The sequence below is a fragment of the Ambystoma mexicanum genome, chromosome 1q (assembly GCF_040938575.1).
Source record: "Ambystoma mexicanum isolate Mex_15411 chromosome 1q, UKY_AmexF1_1, whole genome shotgun sequence".
NCBI classification, from domain to species: Eukaryota; Metazoa; Chordata; class Amphibia; order Caudata; family Ambystomatidae; genus Ambystoma; species Ambystoma mexicanum.
In genome coordinates, this window is record NC_090922.1 from 268952592 (window position 1) to 268967214 (window position 14623).

Sequence of the window (14623 nt, forward strand, 5' to 3'; positions counted from 1 at the left end):
GCCCACTCACATAGGTTGCCTCTGGGTCCGATAGATCACCGCCTATGAACGCCACTGATTTCTCAAGGTTAACCTTGTGCCCCGATAATTCCCCATAGCGCGACAGACCCTGTAGCATCCTGGGGACCGTCTGGGACCATCTTGTGATGTAGAGTAGTGTGTCATCCGCGAAGAGGCAGATTTTACACTGTATGTCTCCTATTTGTACCCCCCTGTTGGCCTCATCGTTGCGGACAGAGATTGCCCATGGTTCCATCACCAGTGGATAAATTAAGGGGGACAGTGGGCATCCCTGTCGTGTACCTCGCTTGAGGGGGAATACTCTCGACTCCGTCCCGTTTGCTACCACTCTAGCCGAGGGAGAGGAATGGACCGCCGACATCCAGCCAAGCCACCTCGGACCCATCCCCAGCGTCGAGAAGACCTCCCCCATGAAAGTCCAACAGACCCTCGAAGGTCTTTTCTGCTTCAAGGGCCAATAGGAGTGCGCCCTCCTCACAAACCTCCCTGTAAGTGAGCATGTGGAGAATTTTCCGCATATTATCAGAGCCCTGTCTATTTAGGACGAATCCTGCCTGGTCAGGGTGTATTAAACGGGAGAGGCAGCCTTCCAGTCTGGAGGCCAGAATTCTAGCGAAAATCTTGGCATCTAAGGTTAAGAGCGAGATAGGTCTGTAAGACCCACATTCTGTCTGATATTTACCTGGTTTGGGTATTACGGTTATTAGGGCCTGTAGGAACGTCAGTGGGATTGAGTCTCGGTTCCTGATTTGGTTAAACAGTTTGGCCAGCGGCTTCAGCAAGACAGATTGGGTCTGCTTGTAAAAGTCAGCCGTGTAGCCGTCCTACCCCCTGGTGCCTTTCCCGCTTTCAATCTCTTGATGGCGCCCTCCACCTCCTCTTCTGATATATCCCCCTCCAGGGCCACTAGTTCAGAGTCCGACAGCCTGGGCAGAGGGTGATCCGCCAGGTAAGTTCGGATGTCTTCCAGTGATTCGCCCTCCTGTCTGGACTAGAGTTTGTTATAGTAGTCGGCGAAACACTATTTCCTCCCGGCCTCCACAGGTCCTGCCCTCCCCGCCCTTGAGGTGAGTGACCCCTCTCTCCACTCTGCAACCTCGAGCTCTTTGCGCCAGAAGGGACCCCACCCTATCCCCCCGTTCATAGTACCTTTGCTTGGTGTACCTCATCTTCTTGATGACTTCCCCTATGAGGACCGTGTGGAGCTCCTGCCTTTTGCCCTGCATCTCCACTAAGAGAGCCCCACGGTCTACCCCGGGGAGGCCCAGCCTGGCTCGCAGACCACCCAGTTCTGTTCGGATCTTATTCTCAATTAGGGCCCTTTCCCACTTGCGCCTCGAGCCCTCTGCTATTAGGAGGCCCCTGAAAGTAGCCTTTGCAGCCTCCCATACCACGGCCATGTCCGTCTCTCCATTGTCGTTCGGCTCGAAGTAGGCCAACATTTCTTTCTTCATGAAATCCTGAAATATGGGGTCTCTAAGGAGTGTGTCGTTACATCGCCATCTGGAAGATCTTGGGGAGACAGGCAATGACCAATTGGCCATGAGTAGTTCATGATCTGACCATGTTATAGCCTCTACCTTTGGTTGTTCAACCTCCCCATTCCCCTCCTTGGAAACTAACAAGAGATCAATTCTGGTGTAGGTGCAATGTGGGGGTGAGAAAAAAGTGTATCCACCCTGGCCTGGATGTGTTTTGCACCAGACGTCTACCCAAAAGTGTTCCCTCAGGGGGGTCTGCATGGCCAGGTTATCTTTGGAAATCCCCTTGGGTGTGCCCCCCTTCGCGGACCACCAATCCAGACGGGGATCCACTATAAGGTTGAAGTCTCCACCCAGTATCGTGGCCCCCTCTGCCCATTCATCCATTACATTAAAGATCTGAGTGAGGAAACAAATTTGGCCGGAGTTGGGTGCATATAGGGTGGCCAGGGTGATGCGCTCTCCCTCGCAGGTACCCTTAATACCCAGGAATCAAACCCTGAAACCCCTTTTGGTTTCTACTCCCGTAAGACGGTACGCCTTGCCCAGGAGAATGCACATACCTTCCAACTTGGAACTCCTGTTAGAGGCCCAATAGTTACTGCCAATCTCTTTCCCCTTAATTTTCAACTCCATTCCTTGTTTGTAGTGTGTTTCCTGTAGGAAAGGAACCATGAGGCGTTGTTTGCGAAACATATTGCTCGTAAGGGACCTCTTATTCTGGGAGTTAAGGCCCTTGACATTCAGTGTGCCTATTTTCCCTTCAATCATTATCATTTTTCATGTTCTGCTCTTTAAACCCCTTTAAGTGTTTGCTATGTAGAACCCGTTGTGGAACAAGTATCCATGGCTCGAGCTGGTTTTCCCCTTTCCCCTTAACCCCGTCAAGAAATCCACCCCCCTTCCCACCTCCCCCCTTCCGTCTCCCTTACCCATTTTGTAGGGCGTTCGTTGCCGGCTCCCAAAGTGGGGTTGAAGCAAGCAACGAACCACCAGGGTTGCTACCCTAGCCCCGGGAAAAAATAAATGTTTTGGTGTGATGCTTTCCAACATGCCCTTCTCTATTAGGTGTTAGCCCCTCTCCGCTGGAGGTGGGGACCCGGCGATGGTGCACCCTCCCCACAATTCCCCCCAACCTTGGCATGTGATCAACTCCTCTTGTCCCTCGTGGCGCATGTCATGGCGCGGGGTCACCAACCTCTACCATTTCTTAGAGGCGAATTGCCAAGTGTCACTTTATAGAACCATTAAACAGCCTCTGGGTGAGCAGCATTTCAACTTTGACCTAGGTCGTTTCAACAAAAAAAAACCACCAAGCGCGGAAAAAATATATGGTGGCCAGTGCTGTCCTCAGGTCGCAGAGGGCCCCTGAGGGACATGAATCGAGCCTTGGCGTAGTGATTAAGCCTTGGATGCTGCTTGTGTGATCAAGTAGGGTCTCCCCGGTCCGTTGGGGGGTGTCTGGTCTTCTGGAATTTAATGAGCCTTTAACTTTTAGCTTCCCTTGAGAGAGGTCTGGGCCCCGAGGAGCACGGCCGTGATCCCTGTCGGCTTCATTCTGTTCTCTTGATGGTCTCGCAAGGTCTCCCGTGAGGTTGTCTGTGGCCCTCTGAATGTCCGCTTCCGTGACTAGCTGGTACCTCTGACCCTGCCATTCGAACGCCAAGTAGAATGGATGTCCCCAGCGATAGCGGACCCCCTTCTCTTGTAGCCATCTAGTGATGGATCCGCATTTCTTCCTCATATGGAGTGTGAGGGCTGAGAGGTCTTGGTATATTGTCACCCTGGAGTTCCCATATTGAATGTCCCGCAAAGTTCTTGCCCTCTCCAACAACCTGGCTTTGTCTCTATAGTAATGGAATCTGGCTAGGACTGACCGTGGGCCCTTGCCTCCACCGCCTGCCCGATGGACCCTGTCAAGCAAGAGGGTCTCACCTGAGTCTGACCCCAGGACGATCCTACTAATATCTTGAACTTTGCTTTCAAGACCCGCTTGGGTCTCTCCTTCCATCTCCTCCAGGCCGAAAATCCTCAAGTTGTTCCTCCTCTCACGGTTTTCCATGCCATCGACCTTGAGCCGGAGATCTTCCTCACGGCGCTGCAGCTCCTTGAATCTAATTTCCATTTGCGCTTCAAGGAGGTCTGTTGATGCCTGGTTGTTCTCGACCCCCTCCATTCAGTCCTCTAGCATGGAAACTTTGGCAGGGAGGTCTGCTAGTTTGGCCCCCATGTCTGTCCTCATACCTCTGATCTCAAGGATCGTCTGTATATTACTCTGCATGGTGTTCATGTCTGGGGCCTGCGTGGCGGTGGGACTGGTCTCCACTTTGAGGTGTCCTGGGGTGAACTGGTACTTCCCAAGAGTTTCTCTCCAGCTCATGGGGTTTCAGTCGCCTTGGGGCACGGGGACCTCTCAGGGCATCTCCTGGTGTTTTCCTAGGGCCCAGAGTCGTTTGCCCCATTGATTAGCCCAACTCCTTGGGATTATCTTCAGGTAATGGGGCTGTGTGTCAGTCTCTGAGCCTTGTTCCGTGGCCCACCACTTTTGTCTCGCCAAGAGCACGCTCACCCCTGACACGGCCCTGGGTCGGTAGAATTCCCCAATCCTTTTAGGTGTTCCTTTCGGAGGATCTAGGCAGGCCTTGGTTGGTGACTGAAAGTTTGACACTGGGGGTTCCACCCCCGAAGGTAGGACCGGCCTGTTTTACTTCCCTGTGTCCCCTTAAGATAGTGAGCCCCCAGGGCTGGTTAGTTGGTTACAGGGGGGTGTTGATTGGGGTGTGGGCTTCCAGCAGGCCCCCTGGGTGGATAGTGGCACAGTTTCTCACCTGGGATGGCTACGTGGGCCTTCTTGCTGCAGGGGGCCTGGGGTGGCTCTGCAGTGTGGTGTGAGGAGTCTGGAACTCCAACTCTCATCGAGCAGACACCCCGGTGTGGGACCCGCTCTGGTCACTGAGCAGGATGAGGGAATGTGGGGACCCAGGCGCGATCCCGCGACGGGCTGAGCCTGCCCTGGTGTCGTCGTGGGTTCCCCTGCTCTATGCCGCTGCTGGCCCCCGCTATCCCTTTGATGGTTCGAGGATGTGGGGATGCAGGCCGTTGAGAAGGGGCCGGAGCGCGCTCCCGCGACGGCCTGGGCCGGATTGTGTCCGTGGTGCTGGAGGTGGTGGGGGGCAGGGGAACGCAGCCCCCTCGGTGCCCCGGCCTTTGGGTCGTGTGGCAGGACGCCGCGGGTGCTCCTCTCTCCGCCTCCCTCGTTCTGGTGGCCGTGCGCCGCTTGTCTCCAGCGGCAGGGGGCGAGGGGGCTTCCGGCAGAGATCTCCTTGCGGCCAGCCCAGCCCCGCTACGATGTGTCGGGCGCAGCTCCTGGTTCAAGTGAGCGCGGGCATGTGTCCGGCTCTACCTCCCTCAGCGCGGCTGGCCACCACGCGGCTCCCGGCTCAGAGCTTCCACAGAGGTGCTTGGGGGAGGGGAAGGACCACAGCTCGCGAGCCGCCAGCAAGAGAACAGAGGCACCTTGAGAGACCGCTCGAACTCCCTCGTGTTCCCTACCGGTTCCCCTTCTTGAATTTTGCCGCCAATTGGGGTTTGTGGACCTTTATGGCATGTTCTCTGGCTTGTTTCCCGGGGCCATGAAGGGAGTTCGAAGTTCAGCCAGCCATCTTGCCTGCGCCCCCTGGTGGCCTCTGTCACTGTATTCTAATGGTAGAGGTGTTGAGGCAAGGCTGATGTTTCAATGCAAGGCGGTTATGTGACCAGCTAGGCCAAATTTGTCATAGTCGTAGGTGCATTCTAGAGTGTGTGGATGGAGAGCTGTGCCTGCGGCAGATGTCCACCGAAGTTGTGCATTTATACATACCTTTAGCTCAGATGGAGCTTATCTCTGATGTTGCTGTGTCATCTGATCTCCTGTAGGGAAGAAAAAGCCAGCTACTTTCGTAGACTTTTCTAGGCAGTATGGACAGGCTACCCTTAAGTCTATCAAGTGCAAAAGACTGTTTGTCCTAGAACATCTTCTAGGTGGGGCAGACAGGCTACAACCGAAACTAGGCTAATGGAATCTCTGAGGGCAATAGACAGGATACCTTTATAGTCTTACTACTTAACTTTCACGTTCTACAAACGTTATCCAAAGCAGTCTAATAAGCGCAATATTAAGGATACCTACTTGTAACCACTGTGCGTTATAATGGCTAACTTAAACAGGTATAAGTGCAATGGCGGTTTACCAACATATATCTTTGAGTTTCATGGCTGGGCTAAACATTGTAGGCGTAACTGCTCTAGGTGGACCACATGTGTTAACCTGCATCTTCTAGTTTCATTGCCAGGCTACCCGCATATCTAGGTACAACCCCATGGCAGGTGCAGGATGGAACATCATGGTGATTGTGTCCTAGGACTGGCCTTCACTCATATTATGCTGGGACATTCTTCAGACTATGTTGTGTCTTTTGAACCAGCTGGAGTCCTCGTGCTCAGAGGAGCTTGGATTTTCTGTGCCTTAGATTACTTTTGCACACACATGGCCATGACCTGTGTAATGTTGTTGATATGTTTATGTCTGCCTTCATTGCACTTATGCCCTTTGGCTGCACGCACCAGGTCTTTGGACAAACAGCGTTGGAGGGAGCGTGGTATGTGTTGGCTATGCAGCTCATGCACGTTTTCTTTTGCAAACATTTTTTAAATTTTCCAAAATAAGCCCTACTACTTACAGTCATTTCTCTACCAACTCATGTCCTGGTTGTGGTTAGACATATACATCGGTCATGTACACAGTAACATTAGATCACAACATCACCTGCCTGGTCTTCACATTGCATCTAGAGGTTACTCAGCCTCCCCCTTCCTCCCACTTTCCCCATATCTTATCAGCTTTCGCTGGACTACCATGTGCTGTATATACTCTATGTTAAGTTACTGCACATACATCCATATCAGCGACCCATTGAGCCAGGGACTGCCATTCCGTGTCTATGGAATATGTGTAACTGGACATGGGGATGAGGTGGCCTACTTTTATTCACAGCTTTTGCAATATTCAGCTGCTTGCTGGGTGCTTCAAAGCTGCTGTACCAGAATCCTGAAATTAAGAAAAAGATATGTAGCTGATGTTCTAGCACTCATGCAGTTTATTTGAACTAAATGGGGATTGCTGAATTCAATATAGTATAAACTCCATTGTGAAAAATATAGACATCGAAGGTAGTATTAGGATGTTTTTATGGCTTGTTATACATTTGTTTAATAGCTAATATTTGTGTGATGAAGTAGAAGCATTTTTTGGATTTGCGCATGATTATATGTCAGGCGTTGGCAATATATCAAAATTTGATTTGACTATGTCTATATTGAAGATATTTAGGCAGATAGTTAGAAAGATAGATAGTGTTAAATCATTTCCCCTCCTAAACAAAAAGATGTTAAACAAAATGTGGATCATAATGAAAGCCTTGTTTTAGGTTGCTTTCTGTGTGGTGGTCTAAAGTGTATAAAAAGCACTGGTGTTCACTGGTACAAATCCTTTTTCTAGGACCAAATAAAATTTATCTCTTAGAACCTTGGGGACTTCTTCATTCTTAACATTTGTGAATTCCACCAGGTCCACATTATCTTTGTAGTTGTATTTTGTTTCTGCTAAAGTCCAGCCAACTAATGCTCTAACACCATCATTGAGTTGAAGGGTGCAGATGGATTTCTTTTTAAATAACGAATACTCTGAAGTCTGGAGATAAATACACATGGGATATAAATCCTCAATTGTTCTATCTACGAGGGTGAAAGAGTAAATGTTTCTGTATCCGGCTATATCCAAAAGATCAGCTTTGATTGGGAACATACTGCTTCCGTCTGACTTGGCCAAAATGCCACACTCCATTGACTTCTGTCAAGCGAAAAATGCCAGGAACCTGAGGCTGGTCCTTTCCTGATATCATCTCCACATGTTCCCACATTTGGTAAGAGGCACCAAAGCCAGCATCAACGATGTATGGTTGTCCATCAACAACCACTTTCAACATAAGGTGACTCATGTTGGGACTGTAGATTTCTTGCAATGGAAGGTAAACATTGGCTCCAAGCATTGTGACCTCATATTTCATTGTCTTAAGTACCTAAAACAAGAGGTGAATTTGTTCACATGTTTCAGAGGAGCCTTTGAAATGGATTCTGGAGAAATATTCTTCCAAATTCATTCTTGTTCCTGTGGGAGACATGGAATAAACAGTTGCATTAAATTATATGATATGATATTTTATTTATAGCGCACCCATACACAATGTAAAAATCCATAGACCGCCTCAATAAAAGTTGGTAAACATTCTAAAATATATTTATGACTTTTTACAAGATATAAAGGTTTTTGGAATATTTTAAAAAGATTAGATTTGATTGATGTTATACATAACTTTACTTCAAAAGAAGTGATTGGTCAGTAAAAAGCTGTAAAGGTTATTTGTCACCGTTTACTAACCAATCCAAACATTAGATGACCATCATGAATGTGAACTAGGAATTAAAATAAAAATAGTACTTGTTTCCAAACGTTAAAAGCAACTGTTTAACTTGCCTTTAGAAATTATGTTTTTTTCCAAAATACCTTTAATATTTTAATACATGTTAAACAATAAAATCCATCTTTTTCAAAAGGCTTTAAAGGTTAGCAAGGTGTTTCAAACATAAAATGGCAATTCCAAAAGATGTACAAATAATAAAGCAAACTAAAAGCCAACATAGTTCTCCCATATCAACACAGAGAAGCAATTACCCTTTCAACTCAATATCAGATGTTTGTTTCTTTGCTAAATAAACTAGCCAATTTATGCTCAAACCACGGCACTGAGCTTAATGGTGTAGATAGATTTCTTTTTTAATAAGGAAGTGTAGCCCAGGTGTTACTTGACATGGTGGTTGGCAGGGCCACCAGTATGGGCATCCGTATTCAATCACACCAGTCCAGCTCCAATGGGAATGCACATTAGGAAAAACTGCAGGACCAGGTGGGCAAAGGAGATGGCTACTGTGTCCCCAGTGTGGTGTTCACAAGTCCCTCAAGAAACACAACCAACGATTTCAGGAAACCAAGCACCTGCTCATGGGTGTATCTGTAGAGGGTAAAGAGATTAATCCCTACAAACATAGATTCACATGTACATTATAAAATCAAGCTAGCACCTGTGAAATAAACACACAACAAGTAACTCTCTTCTAGTCTCTAGGCAGGAGGCTTTATTTCACTTTTCTATTACACACAGACTGTAAGGTGCCATATTATTTCATTGCAACCCCGTTACTCAATCTAATTTATATAATCCAAGAATCTGGAGCAAACCAATATGGGGATACTTACCAGTAATTATATGTTTCATCCTATACCCATTACTTATATCTCATGGAAGAATCCTGGGGGCAGGCATGATGAAAGCACAACACTGGCCTGAGCTTTGCTCCACTAGTGGACATCTACAAACAACAAAAATAACTAAATAGCCCAAGCAAGGCTGCAGACTGCCAGAGCAATTCTCTCCCTGAAAGTATCCTTTGGAACCACAAGTCCAGGAACATGTGTGCCAACTTCAATGAATCCCCAGGAGGTGCTACTCCATTAGTATGATTCCTTTTCATTTATTTGCGTATTCCTGGCTTTCATGTGGAACCTTGTCTTAGTTTGTGGGTGTCAATTCAGTCTATGTGAGTAGGCATGCTTAACTCACCTGCCCTACTCTGCCATTGAGCTTTTCTGGAACCGTCTCCCAGATTTGTTCCTGTGTAGGTTAGCACCATTGAGACACTCACTGACTGACCTCAATGTAACTATAATCACTTTATGCAGGGTATTCCTCTAAACCGCACAGCCATTTTAGGTGACACCTCCTAAGCGTGTAACACTGAAGCTCAGGGCAGGCTCAAATTGTTGTTTGACATTTGCATTTCCAGGTACTCATTTCCCCTGTGGGGAGCACTTTGAGAGTTTCCTTCTGCAACATGGAACATTCTGAGAGTTCCCTGCTGCATTAGGGAGCCTGAATTCATCTCATTCCCTTTTCCTCTCACACTGAAGTGGCGCTTACAGTACTTCATCCATTGCACTGCCTGTGTGTTGTGGGACCAGCTACACTCTAGTTACCAGGGGAACAGCTTGGCAATGAGGCTACACTGTCATATCTCCACATGGCTTTTTCCCTTTATCATGTACAAGGCACTGTGGGGTAGGCACCCGATGTGTCAAGTGATCTCAGCTTCTTATGGTGCATGTAGTCCTCAGGCTATGAAGAGACTGGGGTGAGTGGGCAGACTCTTGATGATACTCTGTGCATACCCAGGAAGCTGCAGTCTTCTCCCCATTTTGCTCTCAGCCCACGTCATGGCTGCCAGAGGCAGCAATCCCATAAAGGCCTCCAATCTGATGCCTCTTCTCTCTTCTATGGTATCCTACTCACCGGTTCCTGGAAAGGTCACACTGTCTTTGGTCACACTGGTGTGGCTGACCTATAGGCCTGGTTTTCCAAGTAACCCCCACCCCTCATTGGAGCTACTATCAACTGCCATTTAAGGGGATAGTGAATTCATCCATGGTCAACAAAAGGAAACCTGGTGGCTGATTACCAATGTATTCACATATAAACACAACAGCTAGAAACTAACAGTACACCCTAGAGCATGTTATAAATGAATACATTAGACTCAAGTCACTTGACATGTACTTCTGTTGCGTATTTGTGAGTGAATTGAAAACAGTGCTTAGCAACACCAGGAATAACTGGGTTTAACTTGAATCTAGAATCTTGTGATGTGTGGAAGCTCATGCTTCTAGGCTGGAAAACATCTATCGTTCTCGTAGCCAGTGTGAAGCTGTTGATCTTTTTACATTGTACTCTACCAAGCAGATGAAGATTTTAGAAACCTTTATAAGGAACAACGTCTTAGGGTGGATGGGTATGTTTATCTTTTTAAAAACAAACCATTGCCAGGATCAGACTCGCCAGTAGGGGGAGTGAAATTGAGAGATTTTGCAGGGGAGGAGGCTGCCTCTGCCATCAAAAGATGTTTCTGAATGCCACAATTAGTCTTTTTCTCCTCATGCATTTCAGCACTCACCCCTGCAATACTTTCCCTCAGACTCCTTGTCCTGTCTTGGGTGGCCAGGCGTACCCTCCCGAGACCCCTCCTCACCTCCTTCCTCAGTAGAGCTGTTCTGGTCCTCCGAAGATTCCTTTCGCCAGGTTTTTTTTACTACCTTGACCTTCTTGTCCTTTGTCTTCTTTTCTTTCTTCTCATGTCAATAAAGCCCGGCTCCCGCGGAGGCCACCTTAACTGGGAACGAAACCCATGCCAAAGGGAACCCCAGGGAGCCAGCCCCAAACCAGGGAAAAAGCAGATGGCACCAAAAAACCCTGGTAGTGATTCGTAGAACAAGGTCCTTGGAGTAAGTCTTTCAAAGGGATCTCTCAAACATGAAGTCACCCTTTCCTTGGGTAACAAGGTGGACAAGTTCCAGGGTTGGCTACAGTGTACAAGAACAAGCCAGAATAGGAGTGCAGATGTAAAGCAGTGACCTCACAGAAAGTAGACAAGCAGAAGCCCTTGATGTGAGGGTGAGCTTTGGAACTGAACAGGGTGGAAAAAAGGAAGAGCGGTAGAAAAAGTCAGTAAAGCCAAAAGCGCCACAAGAGTGAAATCCCAAGACGTGGGAGGGTCACGCAATGGCACGGAAAGGACCAGAGAGTCAGAAAGGCTTACCAAAACAGACGTGTCTCGAAAACAGGAAGAAAACAAGCTAAGCTGCCGAAACCGAGTAAAAGACTTAGACTTACCCACACGGAGAATGCGGAAAACAGGCAGCGCAGGATCACCGGAAGGAAGAGTAAGCAGAGTGAATACTGAAAAGGGCTAGGAAGACATGACAGACAAGTTATGGGAAATTGGAATGAGAGGAATCAGAAGATAGTTTCTGCAGTCAGGAAAACTGTAGACGCTACAGCGGGCACCAATAGACGGATACAACACGCTGTGCTGATGACGCAGCACGTTGTAATAGTTACGGTGGCCATCTTGTGGCAGCCATCTTGCTTGAGTGAAGACTAGACCGAAATCGGAGTGTGTGGTTGGGGATGCACATTTCCGTATTGCAGGTAAGGTCTTGTACTGGTGTTTCCATCTATTCCAAACTTTCCACGGCCGCAGCATGACACTCCTTGCTTCCTTCCCTGGACCCTAGTATGCCTCCCCCACTGCCCCTGCTGCCTCCCTAGACTTTTGAGCTGCCACCTGACCTGTCTCCCTTACTGCTGCAGCCTATTTCTCCCCTGATTCCTAACCTCCACTGCCACTTCCTGTATTCCAAAGTTGATGGCTTCCCAGGCAGTCTGCTTAAAGCCCAGCAGCTGGTGGTAGAGGTCCTTGTTAGGGAAATATTGATATAGTAACCCTGTGGGAGACTACACCACCCTTGTCCTCTTGGTATTAGGTAACCCACCTATTGGTATAGGTCTGTACTTCACAAGTTGGTAATGTGACTGAGAAGCCAGACTTATCTCAAGAGCGGACAATGTGAGCTGTAGCAAAAAACTCCACCAATACAAGTAGCCAAGTAACACTTATACTCAAGGTTTGTAGTTAAAATAATTATTTATTTAACAATAGTTTTTAAATAAGCAGTCTTTAAAAAGGGCAATATATTCAGCAATCAAATACACTTCAAAACATTATTGTTCAGAATTCACACAACGTTAGTAGATACTTGTTAGAGATGCTTTTTACACACTTCCTACACCCTGAGGTGACATCACTATCTAGGACAGTAATGGTATTTATATATCACTAGTACACTTTGTAAATTCTGAAGTTTGTGGAAAGGAAAGGTTAAAGGAAGGAAAAAGGTTAACCGGGTTCTCAGAGCATGTGAGCACTTTAAATCTTCCAATGAAGTCTAGATAAAAACTTTTCACAGCAATATCAGTTTATAACCAATGTATGACCTATGAGGGACAGTAAGAATCAAAGTCAAATGGAATAGAAGAGTCTGCAGGGAGCCAGGACAACCAAAGTCAATTGGAGCAAAGTCTATGGACCTCAGGCACTTCTTAGATAGTAAAAATTCTTGCACAAAGTTAGAGCGTTTGTTGAAGAAATATCACTGTAGGGTCACAAACTGTTACACTTGTGAAAGGTAGAGCTGAGATCAACTCTAGAAAAGCAGCTACTGCACGTCCCAACTGAGAAGAACAAGCTACAGAACCTGTGGTAAGTACCCCAAAGTCAGAACAGTACCTTTGGTTAGAAGAAGAGGGTACAGCTGGTGTCTGTCTGGTTGCAGTGATGCAGATCCTGTGTTCCTGGGCCTCAGTCGTGGGGACAAGAGGGAGGACATCTGAGGACACCTGTGGCAGCAATTCGATGGTCGGCGATAGCTACGGGCTATTTTCGGATCAGCAGCACTTTGTGGTTTCAGCTCTCGGTAAACAGCGCCACTGCAGTTCTTGGACAACGGGTGGGCTTCCTTCACTCCTTGAGTCCTACACTCTGGTGAGGTGACTCGAGCTCTGGTCATCCTGCTTCTGGAGGGTCGTGAGGAGACTCTGTGATCTTTTGGCCGGCTTACAGACGTTGCACTATGGATTTCTCTACCCCTGGCACTTGGTTCCTGCAGCAGCAAACAAGTATAGCCAGTCGGGGAAGGTCTTGCAGCAAAGTTCGTCTTGGGGTTAGTTGGTCTCACTAACCCAAGGAAAGAAGTCGTCCCTTCCGGATCTTCTCTTGTCGATCAGAAAAAGGAGTTTCAGCACAGCAGCAGGGCTTCAGCGGGCAGTTCAACAGTCCAGGCGGATGCAGCAAGCTTTGTTCCCTGTATCTTCGTCGTGTTGTTCTTCCCAGTGGTCGACTCTGCCTCTAGTCCCAAAACCCTTGCCATTTAAGCAGGTTTCTCCCATTCATACACAGCCTAGCTGTCACCGAAACAGGAAGGTGGCTGTCCTACAAGGACAGCCAGCCAGCCAATCAGCACTGGATGCCTTCAGGATTCCCTAGAAACAAAGGACAGGGGAGTTTTGGGCACTTCCCTCACTTCCTACCTTTCCAGACACACTGGAGTCAGAGGCGGGTTTCAGTACTGAAGACTGCCAAAGGCAAAATGAACAAAGGGCTCAAACCTGATTTGGCACACTGAGTAAAACCCAAGAAAGACCTCACAAACAGAAAATGGCAAAAAAAGAATACCGTGGCCATTTTGACAAAATGGTCCCCCATGGGTGCTATACTACAGCAGAGGATTCAGCTTGTGGTACAAAAGCACAATGATAGGAAAATGAAACCGCTACCACCAGCCAATTAAAGTAGTGAGGGTAACATATAAAATGTTACATGAGTAGGTAGGAAAAGGGGCTACTAAGTAACCCCCCATCACTTCACATAAGATGATGTGTGCTGGACCTACAAAGAGAAAAAGTAAGTAAAATCAATTTAATTTTACTATTCTTCGGAACTGTAGTTCACCCAAGAAAAAGGTATTTAAACCTTATGAAAAATCTAAAGGATTTATCTGTGACACTGCACTGAATGTGGTGTGTGTCACCATACAAAAAGTAGATGCCTATGGAGTTTGTCAGACTCCAAAAACAAAGGAAACACATAATACAAATCAGATCAAAATACACGGGAGAGTGAGAAAAAGGGCTCACTCACTCCAGGGTTAAAATTAAAAAGTCCTGAAGTCCAGCAAAAGAGCTGGGGGTATCTAAGGTTGAAGGGAATTATCACAGAAATTTGAATTCTCTCCAACAGTCCTCACCAGCGCCTCCAAGTAGTAGGAACAGTCTTTGTGTCATCTGTCAGGCCCCTGAAATCTGCGGGATGGGGGCAGCTGATGTTGGCACATTTTGCTCGATTGGGGCCGGAGGTGCTGCCAGCACATATAAGCGGTCTCATGTTATGTCTTTGGTAGGCCACTCGCCTGCAAGGAAGTCATGTGGAACATAGGTGTTCTGCAGTGCAGGAGGAGAGGGACACTCCCGAGGGTCTGGTGCTGGCAAAATGTCCTGAAGAGAGGTAACACTCACAGGGGAATTTGCATCAGAGGAAGGCAACAGTGATGACATGTCCTCCAGAAGGTGGCTAAGCTAGGG

The 14623-nt window shown here is 47.5% G+C and overlaps 1 pseudogene; it reads right to left on the reverse strand.

The window, feature by feature from the left end:
* Positions 1–6987: 6987 nt before the first annotated feature.
* LOC138521229 (arylamine N-acetyltransferase, pineal gland isozyme NAT-10-like) overlaps positions 6988–14623 on the reverse strand; it is a 300747-nt pseudogene continuing 293111 nt past the window's right edge.